General features: G+C 44.6%; 1 pseudogene; it reads left to right on the top strand.

Annotated features, from left to right (window-relative positions):
- LOC117558148 overlaps positions 1-14,975 on the top strand; it is a 50,355-nt pseudogene that overhangs the window by 18,274 nt on the left and 17,106 nt on the right.

Genomic DNA, 14,975 nt, shown 5'->3' with positions numbered 1-14,975 from the left:
AGAACTGGATCTTACAACCGTGGTCCCTGCACCAGAGCTGGCCCATACAGTCATGGTCCCGACTCCAGCACCTCGTCTCCTGCTGGCTCCCCAGCCGACGCCAGCTCCCCGAGTCTTGTCGGCGTACTGGCCGACTCCAGCACCTCGTCTCCTGTTGGCTCTCCAGCCAACACCAGCTCCCCGAGTCTTGTCGGCGTACCGGCCGACTCCAGCACCTCGTCTCCTGCTGGCTCCCCAGCCGACACCAGCTCCCCGAGTCTTGTCGGCGTACCGGCCGACTCCAGCACCTCGTCTCCTGCTGGCTCCCCAGACGACGCCAGCTCCCCGTGTCCTGTCGGCTTACCGACCGACACAAGTTCCCTCTCAAGTCCCCTCTCAAGTTCCTACCCGAGTCCCCTCTCCAGTTCCTACCCGAGTCCCCTCTCCAGTTCCGACCCGAGTCCCCTCTCAAGTTCCTACCCGAGTCCCCTCTCCAGTTCCTACCCGAGTCCCCTCTCGAGTTCTTACCCGAGTCCCCTCTCGAGTTCTTACCCGAGTCCCCTCTCCAGTTCCTACCCAAGTCCCCTCTCGAGTCCCCTCTCGGGTCCCCTCTCGAGTCCCCTCTCGAGTCCCCTCTCGAGTCCCCTCTCCAGTTCCTTCTCCAGTTCCCTCTCGAGTCCCCTCTCCAGTCTCCTCTCAAGTCCCTTCTCGAGTCCCCTCTCAAGTCTCCTCTCCAGTTCCCTCTCCAGTTCCCTCTCAGGTCCCCTATCGAGTCCCTTCTCGAGTCCCCTCTCAAGTTCCTACCCGAGTCCCCTCTCGAGTTCCCTCTCGAGTTCCCTCCTTTTAGTCCCTCCTTTAGTCCCTCCTCTAGTCCCTCCTTTAGTCCCCTCTCTAGTCCCTCCTTTAGTCCCCTCTCTAGTCCCTCCTCTAGTTCCCCTCGCGAGTCCCCTCTCGAGTTCCCTTCTCTAGTCCCTCCTCTAGTCCCCTCCTCTAGTCTCTCCTCTAGTCCCCCTCTCGAGTCCCCTCTCTAGTTCCCCTCTCGAGTTCCCCCTTGGTTCCCCTCTCGAGTCTCCTCTCGAGTCTCCTCTCGAGTCCCCTCTCGAGTCACGTCTCAAGTCCCTACCCAATGTCCTGGTCGTTGGAGGTTCCACTGGGGGTCCTGCCAACTCCATGTCCTGTCCCGTTGGAGGCCCCGTCGACTACTCCTCTGCCGAGGGTCCTACCAATCGTATGTCTGTCGCGTTGGAGGTCCCGCCGTCTACTCTCCTGCCGGGGGTCCTGCCAGCTCCTTGTCCTGTCTCGTTGGAGGTCCCGCCGACTACTCTCCTGCCGGGGGTCCTGCCAACCCTTTGTCCTGTCCCCTTGGAGGTCCCGCCGTCTACTCTCCTGCCGGGGGTCCTGCCAGCTCCTTGTCCTGTCTCGTTGGAGGTCCCGCCGACTATTCTCCTGCCGGGGGTCCTGCCAACCCCTTTGTCCTGTGCCGTTGGAGGCCCCGCCGACTACTCTCCTGCCGGGGGTCCTGCCAACCCTTTGTCCTGTCCCCTTGGAGGTCCCGCCGTCTACTCTCCTGCCGGGGGTCCTGCCAGCTCCTTGTCCTGTCTCGTTGAAGGTCCCACCGACTACTCTCCTGCCGGGGGTCCTGCCAACCCTTTGGCCTGTGCTGTTGGAGGCCCCGCCGACTACTCTCCTGCCGGGGGTCCTACCAACCCTTTGTCCTGTGCTGTTGGAGGCCCTGCTGACTACTCTCCTGCCGGGGGTCCTGCCAACCCTTTTTCCTGTCTCGTTGGAGGTCCCGCCGTCTACTCTCCTGCCCGGGGGTCCTGCCAATCCTATGTCCTGTGCCGTTGGAGGCCCCGCCGACTGCTCTCCTGCCGGGGGTCCTGCCAATCCCGTGTCCTGGTCCTCTTCCGTGGGGGATCCTGCAGAGGCCTGTCCCACCAGCTCCGACACCGGGTCCTGCCCGGTCTCCGGCACTGTCCCGTCAGCGCCTTCCTGCCCGGCCTCCGGAGCTCTCTGGTCTTCGCCCTCGAGCCCGGATCCCTGAGAGCCGCGGTCTTCGCCCTCGATCCCGGCCCTCTGTGAGCCGTGGTCTTCGCCCTCGAGCACGGCCCCCTGAGAGCCGTGGTCTTCGCCCTCGATCCCGGCCCTCTGTGAGCCGTGGTCTTCGCCCGCGATCCCGGCCCCCTGACTCTTCCTGGCCGCTGCCCTCGTCCTCGAGCCCGGCCCCCTGACTCTTCCTGCCGCTGCCTTCGCCCTCATGCTCGGCCACCCGAGTCCCCCCACCTTAGACCTTCTGCCTTGCCCCCCGGGCCGTCCGCCCGAATCCCCCTCCTTGAACTCTGCCTTGCCCCCGGGCCGTCTGCCCGAGAACCCCTCCTTGAACTCTGCCTTGCCCCCGGGCCGTCTGCCCGAGAACCCCTCCTTGAAACTCTGCCTTGCCCCCGGGCCGTCCCGCCGAGATCCCTTCCTGGTCCTCTGCTGTGCTCCTGGGCGGTCAGCTCAGTCCCTTCCTCCTGACCCCCTCTACCCACCCTGGTGGCCTAATGATACTTACTGTTGTGTAGCCAGGAAAAAACGATCCGCTTCCTCAGCCAAGGCACGGGGTTCCGTTACAGGCGTGTTGGCCAGCGCCGTCCGGACAACTTAGCAGATAAGCTAAATGTCTTAAGGAGAAGGGCCTTAATCGCCTCATATTTGCCATGGTGTGGGGGGTCTGCGATAAATGTCAACATGTGACGGGTGACACATGTGAGAACGTGTTGTAATGTGAGATGCCTTCACTTTACCATTCACTCTCCCAGACACCACTGAGGGCATGTGTCTCTTCTGCACAGTACATCTACTAAATAAAGTGTTGACTTTAAATTAGCTAACTGGGTATCTAGCATGCACTACTATATAATATGTCATGAATTATGAGATGTAGCACTGAAACACTCTTTATTTCTCATATTAAATCAGGCAGAAGATGTGTGAAACTGTTATCATGCTGCAAAAACTCCTGTCAAACTGTCAATGTTTGTATGTTTTTTACCGCAACCATAATTCTTCCCGTCATACATAAATTCATGGCTCCACACATATTTTCCCAGCCTAAACGACAGCCAGATACCGATTTGAGCATTGAAGCAAAATGTTGCCATTTCTTAAAATTCATACTGGTCATTAAAATGTCTTTTTTAAATGCTTTTTTCAATGAGGGATGCTTGTAATTAAAGTGTGGTTAGAAAGCATATATACACTGTGGAATAAAGTTTGCACAGAGTATAGTGGATTTTGTCCCTCATGCCCTTTTAAAAATCACATTGAAAATGATCTTTTGAAGACCAGTATAACCAGTATGAACTACTGTATAACATGACAACCTCATTTAGGAATCTGACCATTCTTTGAGGACAGACTTGGAACATATTGAACCTTTCCTTTAATGGCTTTACTGACCCCAGCCTTTCATCCAGCAGCACCAGCCATATTGAAATATGTGCTTCTGGGCAAAATATTAAAAGTTATTGGATGGCTTGCCATTACATTTAGTAGGCCTACAGACATTCATGCAGGGCGGTCATTAGGGCGCAATTCATTATGGTGATTTACTACTCTGCTGCAAGGGCAAATTTTGAACTTAAAAGTTGTGCTCAATGTCATTAAGACAACCTGTAATGCTGTGGTTGTGTTGGCTAAAATACAAATTCAAGAAAATCACATCAAAGAAGGAATGGTAACATTTTTTGAATGCGCTCAAGACAAGATTGATACCACTAATGTAGCTTTATGCTGAGTATGATTGTTTGCTAACACAGCCTAGCATTACGATTAGAAACAATATGAAACAGCTTGTCTGTCAAAAGGTAATCATATGTTTTTCTTTAAATTAAAATGTTGGATTTTGTGGATGAAAAAATCTATCTAATAACCGACTATGAACCTGCAAATTGCCATATTAACACTTTGATATGTGATCAGTGTCTGCCTTCCAGATAAGATAAGAAACTTCCGTCTAAAGTAATTAATCTCTGAACCTTTACTTTCCTCTGACCGGCCACACACACACGGCGGCCCCCTGCCCTCACATGCTAACACTAATCTACCTAATTTACCTCTAATTGGACACAGTCCAGTGGTGGAAGCTCCACGGACACATTTCAGTGCCTTTCCAAAACTTTCATACTGTGACTCCTGCTTCTGTCTGACAGGCTGAAACCCATCAAACTAAAACACTCTCTCTTCCCTCAGTCCTCTCCTCCTGTTCCCCCTGCGGCTGTCAGCTCAGGGTAATACCCATAGTCTGGTCACAGCGGCTTTTAGACTAAATAAAAACACAGGAACAGAAACGGCTGGGTCAAATGCATTATAGCTGTCTCCTCTCTCCTATACCTGAACAGCATCTGAATGGAGACAGATGAGTGAAGCTGTGAAGTAAACGTGTGACTGATGATTGTTGTATTTTCTACAGGGGTACAACTTCACCGCAGAAAGCGTGTCAAGCACAGAGAAGAAGATCCTAACCTACCATCGCATCGTGGAGGCTTTTCGTTTTGCGTATGCAAAGAGGACCTCACTTGGGGATCCAAGTTTCTCAACATCACAGATGTAAGGTCTTGGTGTGTCTGCTTAAAACAGTTAAAGGGTTGGTTTTAGGTTCTGTGGTAATTTAGTGTATTTCCCCCTCTTGGCTAATCGGGTTGTGATGACACCCTTGCTTCAGAGCTTAGGTGGGGCAATTGCACACCAAGGTTAGTGTGATCCTCTACTTAATGAAGACTTAATTTCAGAAGATATTGTCAGCCAGGAACTCTTGTCTTTAAGCCCTGTTGAGACCTCTTTGCTGTCTTTGATTTGCTGGGATTTCTGAAACCTACAGTATAGTGACATTTAAATGACACCTTTCTCCAAGGAACCATGGCAGATTTGTATGTATGTTCATGAGTTTATGCTTGCCTAATGATCACCTAATGCCACAAGCTTTATTTTGTTTTTGCTCTCATGCATATTTCACTTAAATTAAAGAGGTGTGTGGTTATTATTTAAAAGGCAATTGTTGTTATTATTATTATAGAGGCATTTTATTATAATTTAAGAATACTTTGGTAATTATTATTTAGGATAGTGTTTTCTCCTGTTATATTAAATACTAATCAAAGTTAAACCTCTACCGACTAGTATATGAAGAGCAATTCCTCTTCGAAAAGTCTGTGAATCTCTGCTACTTAATCCCATGCACATGAGTGACCAGACTTTTCCTGCCATGGATAAGCAGGAACAATGGTCAACTATCCAGCACATAAATCAGTACTTACTGCAAAAAAACAACACTAAGTAATACTTTTGGCCTATGAATTATTTTCATGTCCCTCTTTCTCTTCCAAAGCTCATCAAGAATATGACTTCAAGTTCTTATGCCTATGACCTCCGTGAGAAGATCACAGATGACACCACACACCACATGAACTATTACGAGCCAGAGTTTTACATTCCTGATGACCACGGGACCGCTCACCTCTCGGTGATCGCAGAAGATGGAAGCGCTGTGGCCGCCACCAGCACCATCAACCTATCGTATGACCTCCTAACTGACCTTTACAAATCTCTTGTCTATCAATGTTGGTTTATGTGTCATGTTCCCTCCCTTGGTCCTTTAATAGTTAATGTTTTCATGCAGTTTGGGCTCCAAGGTAATGTCAAGATCAACAGGGATACTTCTCAACAATGAGATGGACGACTTCAGCTCTCCGCTCATCACAAACTTCTTCGGAGTGCCTCCTTCACCCAACAACTTCATCAGACCAGGTCAGAATAAAACACACACACTCACACAGAAATGCACACAAGTGCTCTTAAACCAGTAGAGTTTTAATATACATAGACTGGCTGTTGGACAGTTAGAGATCGATCTGTCCTTCGACACTGTGCATTATGTTTTTAAATAATGTTTGTCTTTGGATTAATACAAAGAAAATGTGGATCAAATGTCTCCACCCCTCTCTGGAAGGTCTTATCTTTTATTATTTTACTATATTCAATTCAAGTATATCTTTAAGGATTTCAAGCTTATTAATCTGGAATACAATGTGGAATAGATGAAAAAAATATATGAATATCCAACATACAACTTGTTTTTAAATAGATATTTTATGTAGTTACATACACATTATTTTAATAATGTTTAACATAAACCAATAAAATACTTAAACTTGTATATAATGTCATTTCTGTTTAAAGGAAAAAGGCCAATGTCTTCCATGTGTCCGGCTATCCTCTTTGACAAAAACAACAAAGTTAAGATGGTGGTTGGAGGCTCAGGAGGAACGAAAATCACAACTTCTATCGCTCAGGTAAAATTGCAAGAAGTTAATATCAAAGAGTTGCATTAATTCAACTATTTAAATTACTCTGTTGGGTTATAATTGTCTAAATCTTTTGTTGTTTTGAAGGTGATTCTAAATGCACTGTTCTTTGACTATATCTGAAAAAAGCTGTGTCGGGCCGAGGCTCCACAACCAGCTGGATCCCAACGCCACTGAAGCAGAACCAGACTTTGACAAAGTGAGTGTCACAAAAACAACACTGACGTATTGTGAGTGTGTGGGTAGACAATCCTCACACAAAAGCCCAGGCTAACATATAGCCCTTCTAACTTCTTACCCAATAATTCATTATTTCTACCTTCAGGGGTGTGAAGAATGGAGAAAAATATTTCAGCAATTTTGGTGGTGGTAACGGGCTATTTGTGTCTGTCTAAAAATAGGGCAAATCCTCCTATATACCGTGTATGGTTGCTGTAAAACTTGCTCATCTCAATGTAATGTATTTTAAATGTACCATTAAGGGGTAATTAATGGAAAGATATTAACTAGAAAACTAACCCTTTATTTGATGTTTTTTACTGGGATGTAAAATATGTAGCTTCTGTTGCTACCACATACGCATTATTTTGAAATCTTATCAATTGTGTGTCGGGCAGCACATCACACTTCAGTGTTTTCTTTGATTACTGGCTTAATTGAAGATTTATTTTCACAGACGTTACTCAACATGATTTCTTAAAATGGGCATCATTCCCAATTTACCAAAACGTTTTAAAAACCAACACTCTGAACAGACTTGGCATTTGTTATCCCTGCTGTGCCACTAAAAAGATCTAACTTGAACATCTGTGCCACATTTATTCAGTTTTCTTTCCATAGTTTGCTCCTGTTTGCAGAACGTCCTGGAAGGTTTGGCATTGAAGAACCACAAGGCACTAAAGATACCTGAAATCGACAATAGCTGTGGTTCAGGAGGCTGGTGGTTCCGCTATGAAAGACAGGACTCCACGCTCAGTCAGATTTCCTCGCAAGTGGCGTACGCCGCCGGGTACTGAGGTCATAAAGTCACCACTGATTATGCACGGAGCCTGTAGCGGCATGAACTTTGACACCAGTTCTACGAGCTGAGAGATTAGAGACTTAATAAAGAACAAGGAAACAACAGAGACACCAATTGTTATTTCATTAACATAGAACATGCTTCATCATGACACAACTCAGATAACAGCACAGTGACTGTATGATTTCAATTCAATTCAAAACGTTTATTTATCCAGGTAAAATCCCATTGAGATCAATGATCTCTTTTTCAAGGGAGACCTGAGATAATTTGTAAATCTTGTACCGTAAATGTTGTATTAAATAAAGTTAATATTACCGACGTAGATTAACGTTCCTGTAGCTTCTTATTGCACTTGCAATTGTTTTAGTTACTTGTGGGCTACTTAACATGAATAATCACAGTTACTATCCTTTTACTCCATCACATTTCAAAAAGAAATAGGCTATTGTTATTTTAACTCCACCACAGTAATCCATCATCAGCTTTACTTTTTAGATAAAGTTTTAACTCACAATTGATCATAACAGGCTTCAAGTTCAACATATACATTTTTATATATTACCAAGTGGTTTCATGTACAACCCACACAAGTATCATGCTAAATGAAGCTCTGTTGCTTGGATATCACTAGATCCTGATGTCAGCGTAATATAAAAGTACATAACGATTGATGTGTAATTTAGCATAATTTACTAGCTAGCTGCTAACTGCCGCCTCGTTAATATAAATCCAGTACCATGCTGTCATGAACGCGCGGTGCTGTTACGTGTACGCAAATTCACGTGCTTAATGTGAACGAGCCTTTTGGGCGGCGTGGTTAAAGTTGCGCATGCTCTGAGTGCACATACGGGTACTTCTCAGGCATGCCGGGTAATCTGTGACGTTTCGCTCTCTCAAAATTTGGGCCATTTTGTCATCATGCGCCATTGAGCAACTCTCATAGGAATGAATGAGGCCCCGCCTCCCACGCTGTATCCAGTTCTTATTATACATCCATGCTCTGCTCCCCTCCCCCATCATTCCTAGTCTCTTGTCCTGCAAACTGCTCCTTATTTCACACAGTAATGTATAAAACCACACCTATATTAGTGATAACATGATGCAACACACCTCTTATATATGGGTGACATTAAGATGAATATAATCTTCAATTCTCCACACTGTTTATGAAGCACTTTGTAAATCATTAGCAGTGTTGAGCTGTTCATTTTGTTTTCCTTTAAAGATATGATTTGTGACGTCAATGGTTATTGCTAAAAATTAAACTAAAGCAAACAGAATAAACCAAAACAAAAGGAAAAACCTCAAATAATCATCTTTTAAAACGTTAACATATTTCACCAGGATGGTTCATAGGTGACGAAGGGAGGACAAGGGTTACGGCCGCGCCTCCCCGGTCCTATTAACTCTGTCTGTGTTTCATTGGCTTCCCGCCCGCCCGCCTCGAAGAGGTGGATTGGACCAACGTTCTCCAATCCCAGCACACATCCGGCGCACACCTTCCGGGCGAGGATTACAAAGGCCGTGGACTGTGATCATTCGGAGGCTCTGTGAGGTGGAACAGACGCCTCTACCCTCTTGTTGTGTTTACCTCGATTGCTTGACGAATTAGTGCCTTCTGTGTTAGAGCTACACTGTTTTAACAGCGTGTTAAACTAGTGCTTCTGTGTTTAGAGAGATATTGTAGTGTAATTGTGTAAGTAGTATCCACTTGGGTAGCTTAGCTGTTGAGCGCTTGGTCGATTAGTAGCAGCTGTGGTTTCCTACAACCTTTTCAGTTATTAATACCACGTTAAAAGTGTATACTATTCAATACTTTGTATCATCTTAGACTCTCTTTTGGAGTTCTCTTTCTGTTTGGTTGTTTTCCAACCGGTATGTTGGCCTTTTGTTTGTGCCAGGCTGCATGCCTTTATTATTTTGTTACCAACTTTTATATATAAATAAATACTTATTATACCAATTCCCATACTGGTGTATGTTGTTTTCCTCTACACCTAGAGGGGGACGTAACAACAGGCATAACCCATTTTAAAAAAGAAAAGACCTATAAAACCTCAGGGACAAACAGTCCTAATGACTTACAGTAATGTCCCATGGCCCAGAGTGCAATGACCTGCACTGAAAAAAAAGGCTTTTGGATTCACATGCAAAATTAAAATCATGTGTACTTAAAACTATTCCATATGTTAAAGACACACAATGGGATAATCCAGTCCAGATTTGAGTCTAGGTATAGTGGTTTTAGATCAGGACCTGGTCTTATGTGGTCAAGATGCGAAAAAAGCACTGAAAATCTCCCTTTTTTTCATTTTCACAAATAGAATTAAGGTTTCACAAATCTCAAAACTGTGTTATAAAGAATCTTTAGACTCTCTGGGATAATCCAGTCCAAATAAATAGGCTATGCAGCGATTTAAGAGGTTCAAACACGGAGGATTGTTCGCTCAGCGCTGTAAATTAAATTGACCCTTTACCCTTAACTGCCGAATCGGAAGCTCTGAATCGGAAGCCAACTTCAGCGTCGTGCTCAGTGGGGAGGGGGGAGTCATAGCCGATGGATGAGCTTGCGGCATATTTGCGGTACGTCTTGTTTTAAATTATTGTTTCATGTCTGCTGTCAGGCGGTGTAGAACTTTACTGCGTCGGTCCGGCTCTGCATGTCTACTCTTGTGCCGACTTTTAGGGGCGCTGAGGCAGGTTGTACGGTAGTAGGCTACGTTAAGCGACCATCTTTACCCATTTAAGGTGTTGATTGTTAAAGATATATTACAATATTGTCTGTGGGACCGCAGTGTTCTCCCTAAAAAACGGTGTATATGTATCTGCTTTGATCCGCTCTGTGTTCATGTAAATACCGTAAATACACACAGAGCGGATCAAAACAGACACAATATTGTGTGTGGGGGGTGTCCCGGAACGCGATACTGGAAAGTGGAGGATATTAATGATTGTTACATTTTAGCAGGGAAGTTGCTTTTTGTGTGGCAAATTTGGACATTGGGAAAACGACTCCAGAGCAAAGAGGCCCAGGAAGGAACGGAGGACTGGGTGGAGAAGGCCATGACTAGAGCCAAGTGCAATCTGCAAAATCAGGTCATGTATTATCACACACAAACATAGACCCTGAACAGATGAAAAAGGTTAACGTAGAAAGTCAAACAACAGAAACAACTACAAAACAAGATAACCCAAATAAAGATGACCTAAGACAAAATGACTCAGACCTTGACCGTGACACAGAAGCAAGTTCAGATAACGTGTCAATCAGCTCATCCGATGAGGAAGTGGAGATTTTAGAATTAGGTACAGTAGAATTAATGCTGGCTCACGTAGAGAAACCATTTGTTACCCTTAAAAGTAATGGGAATAGATTAACCAGATTATGCAAAACCGTTTGTTCAAACAGCAGATTGTAAGAATGGATTTATGACGTCAGTACTCACTCAACTACATGGGGGGAAAAATAGACCAGTGGCATTTTACTCCTCACAGTTGGACACCCTAGCTCGAGCAATGCGCATTTGTTTACAAGCAGTAATAGCAGCCTCCATGGCAGTACAGGCATCTGCAACAATAGTGCTTTTTAGATCCTTGACTCTAAAAGTAACTCACGCAGTGTCCGTACTATTGTTACAAAATAAATAAACCTATATGTCACCAGCTAGACATTTAGCATGCATGGCTACGTTGTTATCACAACCAAATCTTACTATCGAGAGATGTACTACTTTGAATCCAGCTACACTACTGCCAGTAGAGATAGATGGGGAGCCACATGACTATCGCAGAAACTGAAAACAGAGTGTTACCAAGGACAGACCTGACGGACATTCCCTTCCCAGATGCAGACATAACGATGTATGTTGACGGTTCATGTAAGAGGAATCTTGATGAAACTAATGCAACAGGTTATGCTGTAGTGACACAGACGAAACTGCTCAAGGGCGCAGCGTTGCCGTCTCACTTATCAGCACAGGCAGCAGAACTAATCGCACTAACAGAGGCATGCAAGCTGGGAAAGGGGAAGACAGTTAACATTATACAGACAGCAACTATGCTTATCATGTATACATGTGTTTGCACAACAATGGAAAAATTGGGGGATGGTAACATCCACAAACAAACCTATTACACATAAAGATTTGATCCTATCACTTTTGGATGCAGTACAACTCCCTAAGAGAGTGGTGGTCTGTAAGTGTGCAGCACACACTACAGGGACGGACCCAATTTCCACAGGGAACCGGAAGGCAGATGAAGAGGCTAAGAAAGCAGCGCAAAGACAGTGACAGGACAATGACCAATATATTTCTGAAATATGGAACACATTGATCATGACATACTAAAAGACATGCAAGCGAATGCACCTGGCAAAGAAAAGGTATACTGTAAGAAGAAGTTGTGTACACAGAATAAAGAGGGGTTGTGGGAATGTACAGAAGGCAAATTTGTATTACCAAATAGCTTATTTCGATATGCAGCTATATTGAGCCATGGGTTGGACCACGGCTCAACAGTGGGGATGGTGGAAGTAATACAGAAGATACAGTATTCACAGCCAATGGCTTTACATACTCTAAAAAAAAATGGTTTAGCATGTTCTGTGTGTGCACAGTATAACCCTCAGGGACAGTTCAGACCAAAGAGAGGTAAAATACCGGAGCCAGTATCCGTTTCAGCACATTTGCATGGACTTTATTTAACTAAATAAATATGAGGGAATTAAATATTGTCTAACAATCATTGACATGTACTCAAAATGGATTGAAGTTTTTCCAACTAGGAATCCGGATGCATTGACAGTGGCTAAAGCATTGACAAATCACATAATCCCACGTTTTGGAATTCCGGAAAAGATCTATAGTGATAATGGCACACACTTTGTAAATAAAGCAATTCAGGATTTGACAGCTGTATTTGGAATACAATTAAAACGACATTGTTCTTATCATCCACAATCAGCAGGGTTGATAGAAAGAAATAATGGTACAGTAAAAGCTAAACTGAAGAAGATAATGGCCGAGACAGGGAAAACATGGATGAGATGCTTAGCACCAGTGATGCTAAGCATGCACATCCTACCTAGTGCTAGAGGGCTATCACCTTTTGAAATGTTATATGGAAGACCATATTATCTGCCTGAGTTAAAACCATTTGTAAGAGAGGACGAGAGTATAGTGAAAACACAGCAGAATATATGGCATATATGACGTAAAGAATAAAATAGTCACGTTTCTGAATCGGACACTCTGAGTGGATGCAGTCACAGCCAATCGGAGTCTGATTCAGAGGGTTGCCTGTCTGTTCTGATGTTATGTTTACTGAAACGAGAGCCGGTATAATTCCCACATGCGAAAACAAAATAAAAATTGGAATACGTTATTTTAGGTGTTTTGAAAGTAAACTGAGGTATGGCAAGGACGTTTACTACAGCTGAGGCTTTGGAGCAGATTTTTCAAGGGACAATGTTGATGAAAATTCCGATGAATCTGCTCAGCATGTCATGTGTGATTGTGGACATGATATATCATGTGTACTCTTCAAAATTGGCAGGGACAAAAAATGACAATTCCTCGCAAAAAAACGCCCATGGTATGGAAGCAAACAAGAGACAGAAGTATTTGAATTTTCTTAGACACCGAATTTATAGCATTGAAAATAATTACTTTGAAAATCATGTATCTGAAAGTTTTTGCTCCGAATTTACCTATGTGAAATAAAAATGTAAAAATTAAAGTGAAAAACAATTCAAATGTTCAAATTCAGATCCCAAAAATTCAAGTGAAAAAAATTCGACGTCAAAAAATTCGGTGTATAAAATTCGATGTCCAAAATTGCGATGCAGCATCATCCGGGCTACTCAGACAGGATAAGCAATCGAGCCCTAATGCAATCAAACCGACTTCTGGCCTATCAGAGCAAGGCTTTGTCAGTCATGTGATCACAACAACCCGGGAGAAAAATGACGGAGAACAGTGGGGCTCGGCGCTCGGGTAAGTAGTCAGTTTGTGTGTTGAGGTTTAGGATGGCAGCTTCTTCTTACACTGCACTCGGAGAGAAATATTGGAGACGGAGACTATGAACTGTTTAGCCCTTGAGCATGATTTATTCCTCTGCTTCACAGGTGATTCCTTCGCTCAGCCGAGCTACTTAGAAGAGAACAAACATAGACAGTGTACACGTGCATCAGGTGAACACACCCTCATTTACATGACGCAAGACTGGTCATTACGTAGCACGTAATACTACAGTGCCTCACAGTGGTACAATAACAGTATTCCATACATAACTGAGGATATATGTAAACATTTCCCTTAACCTTGTTCTCAGGTTGCTGTACTCCAAAAATTTAAACAAAATGAAAATGTGGACCTCCTCACACATTTTAAACTCCAAAAACGATTCCTGCAAACTTCTTCAGTTTCAGCTTAGTTACAGGTTTTGTCATTATGTCTGCCACCATCTCTTCAGTAGGGGCAGTACACCAGAGTTAGTTTTCCCATCCTTTACAGTTGATCTTATGAAGTGGTACTTTATGTCCACGTGCTTACACCTCTGTCTGCTTACAGGGTTTTTGGCTAGGGCAATTGTTCCCTGGTTGTCCTCATACACTACTGTTTGTGTATATTTGTAATCATCGATACCCTCCTTACACAGTATCCTGTGGTACTGCGCCTGTCGGTGACATCAGCTGCCCAGTCGGCATCACTGTAGGCTAGTAAGCCTAGCTTCTCACTATCGTTTCTTCTGAAACACAACTCTTTCTAGTGCCTCTAAGGTATCTTAACACATGTTTCACAGTTACCCACTGTTCCTCTGTAGGCTCAGCAAAATATTGTGATAGTTTGCTCACAACAAAACTTAAATCTGTCCTTGTACATGTGGTCAGGTATACATGCCCAGCGCCGTGGGAGGGCCAGGGAGGGCCAGGCCCTCCCATTTGACATTCTTGCCCTCCCCCAATAAACACGATTTTTATTATTTATAAAAATTCAAAAATATATTTTTTAATTGTTTTTGTTATAAATAAACTGTGAACTTTTATGCTACGATGTATGTGATGTCAGATAGTAACTAAAACAAAAAAATCGCAGGCTACGTCAAATAAATTCATGTGTCTGTTGTGATTTGTGATTCGTCCACATTTAGACCAATCACAGCGTCACACTCAGCCAGCCCTATTCTGGATTTGTTTATTGTGCATTCTGTAGACTCCCATTTCTGTTTGAATTAACACAATGGACATCAGAAATTGGCTCAAAAGGTCTAAGGATTTATTAAAACGAATAGCGATGAAAGAACTGCAAGCCGATGCAGCTGCTGGCGACCCTGCACCTGCCGTTGCAGCAGCAAGCGCCTTGCCTCGGCAAACCCCGGGGCTGAGTTAGCGACCCAAGCTTGACTCATCAAGGCGGCCGCCACCACGCTGTCCTCCGAGGCACAGCTCCTTGTGCCACTGCCCCTACCATCACCACCTGCGTTGCCACACCTTGTACCACACCCGCCAGCATCATCATCATCATCCTCCTCCTCCTCCTCCTCCTCCTCCTCCTCCTCCTCCTCCTCCTCCTCCTCCTCCTCCTCCTCCTCCTCCTCCTCCTCCTCCTCCTCCTCCTCCTCCTCCT

This window comes from Gymnodraco acuticeps, unplaced genomic scaffold (assembly GCF_902827175.1).
Source record: "Gymnodraco acuticeps unplaced genomic scaffold, fGymAcu1.1, whole genome shotgun sequence".
NCBI lineage: Eukaryota > Metazoa > Chordata > Actinopteri > Perciformes > Bathydraconidae > Gymnodraco > Gymnodraco acuticeps.
This window is presented reverse-complemented; position numbering and strand designations above follow the sequence as displayed.